Source organism: Octopus bimaculoides, chromosome 5, assembly GCF_046866305.1.
Source record: "Octopus bimaculoides isolate indiv1 chromosome 5, ASM4686630v1, whole genome shotgun sequence".
NCBI classification, from domain to species: Eukaryota; Metazoa; Mollusca; class Cephalopoda; order Octopoda; family Octopodidae; genus Octopus; species Octopus bimaculoides.
In genome coordinates this window covers 94,272,456-94,274,731 of record NC_142932.1, presented here as the reverse complement: position 1 = coordinate 94,274,731, position 2,276 = coordinate 94,272,456, and the positions used below count along the sequence as shown (strand labels likewise).

Genomic DNA, 2,276 nt, shown 5'->3' with positions numbered 1-2,276 from the left:
TTTTAAAATATGTAGCTGAGTGTGGTTGACCTGTTTTGATTTCTATGTGATTAAAAGAAATACATTACTTTTCCTCCTTTTTTTTTGCCGTATTTTTTTTATTGTTTTTGCTTGAGATACTGGTTCCAGTGATTTGATTTGGTTGACATTAAGTTTAATTTGAATATTTTCTTTTCTTTTTATTTATTTATTTAGAAATTAAAAAAAAATATATTAACATGCAGAAAAAAATAGAGACAAAGAAAAGAGAACATTTGATTTCTTTACAGAAGAAAGCTTAAAAGGCAAAATTTTGAAATCATTTTGGGTAGAAAGAGATCAGGGTATTATGGGATTTCATTAGAATAATGAATTCAGTCTTAAATTTTTTAACAAATCCTTTAAAAAATAAAGGTATGTTAAACATCAAACTTACAAACGAGAGTAAAACTTTTTTCTTTGATGTTGTTAAAACTTTTTACACACCACTTAAACAAAAGTCAGATACAGGTATAAGTATTTTAATAGCAAATTGCTACCAAATTTGGTTAATTCTTTATAGATGGAGGTTTTCACTGAATTCTTTTAAATTTATTGATGCTGTCTTTGTTTATGTAAACTTAGATATTTATTATTTAAAGAGTTCTTTTCAAAAGCATTACATTATTTAACTTCTTGGGCAATGGAGTTTGTGCAATGAGCCTGATTACATTCTTTAGGATGTGATATTTAACTGATTGTTTTATATTTCTTCTTAGTTCAATCCCATAAGAAATAAATTTACCTTTGATCTCATACATATTGATAAAATATATAGCAGTAATTATACTGGGGTTCAGTGGCAAGACCATTTTTTTTCTGTAGAGCTTTCTCTTAAATTTAAGATGGAAGCTTTAAATCTTCCATGTTTCTTTCAAAATAATTGGTTGTTTATAACCAAGAAGATCTTTTTATTTTAAAAACACCCGGTTCTTGTTTTTGATACATTCTATACATTTATTTACAACTTCACATTAAGAAGGACTAGAACAAAAATCCATAATAACAATAATGCTATACTATCTTCATTCAATATAATGTTGCTTATCATTATTTATTAAGAAAGGGATATATGTGCTGCTACTGTTGTGTTCCTTTAAGGATGCAGTTTGGAAGGGATGTTGAGTACTAATGGAAATGCAACTTTGTAATGGTTTCAAATTTATAAATAAATGCAGTTGTTGTCTCACTCAGTGCTATTGCTGACACTGCCCTCAGCTTAACTTTACTTCTTGGTCTATTGTAGATGGTAAGATATAAATTTGTTGTAGAGACAAGAGCCTTAAGGTGAATACTCTGTAGTTTTTTTTTTTTCTTCTTGTTTCTGTATTTAAATCACTGCGGTGAATGCAGCTTTACTTTCCTGTGGATAAAATGAGTACTAGAAATGTTATCAGAGATAAATTTTGGTATACCTATTGACTGCAGTTATCAAAAGTGGAGCCTTCATGTTTCCTTTGAGTAGAAGAAAGAAATAAAAAAATAGTAGTTATTTAAATGATCTTTATTAAATGCAAAAAAAAAAATATATTAATTGCTTTTTGTAGAAATGTGCTTGCAAAGCTTAAATAATTTAAATTGTACTTTAGTATTAATTGCTTTGTTTTAACAATATAATCATGTAGTGATGAATTTAATCACTTAATATGTTTGTCCCAAAGACAAGAGATTGTTGTGTAAGGCTCACAAATGTTACTTTTATTTTTTACTTAAATTTCTATTGTTTTGTTATATAGTGTCATTACTGACTTCTCTTTCTTACTAGAAACTCAACTTCTTTTAATACATTCCAGTTCTTCATAATTTTGTACATAAAAAAGTATTTGTTCAAATACCAACAGATGAACATATACCACTACTGTCCCAGCTATCATGTTCAAATACTGTAATCCTTAATGGATTCTAGTCATTACCATCAACTATTCTGGCTTGAAGAGATTACCTCTGAATATATTTTTTAATGATTTACATTAGATTTTCTATGCTGGTACAAGATAAATTTTCCAACAATTTTAGTTGTGAAATATATAGCTAACATTTTTATAGTTAAATATTCTAAAAAATTAACTATTCAGCCTTACAACTGAATTATGCTTGTGGGTAGGTAGTTTACAATATTCTCACAAGAGCTTGAATTCGTGAAATTTTCATAATAATCAGGTGCCTGGTTACATACTCATGGTATCGCTTTACTCTGAACTTTTGAAATTTCCTTTCTTCAAGGGAAATCTATCTCAAATTTTGCATACAATTGGTAG

At 27.7% G+C, this 2,276-nt stretch overlaps 1 protein-coding gene across 3 annotated transcripts in view; it reads left to right on the top strand.

Annotated features, from left to right (window-relative positions):
- LOC106876229 (protein ILRUN) overlaps nt 1-324 on the top strand; it is a 41,336-nt gene extending 41,012 nt beyond the window's left edge. For 2 of the 3 annotated variants that reach the window (XR_008264243.2, XR_008264241.2), the window contains one exon: nt 1-73. This exon is cut by the window's left edge and continues 75 nt beyond it. The gene's annotated coding sequence lies outside the window, so the exon portion shown is untranslated. Of the gene's footprint in view, nt 74-195 lie in introns of those variants that run through there. The other variant, XR_008264242.2, reaches the window with a different exon arrangement.
- The last annotated feature ends 1,952 nt before the right edge of the window (nt 325-2,276 follow it).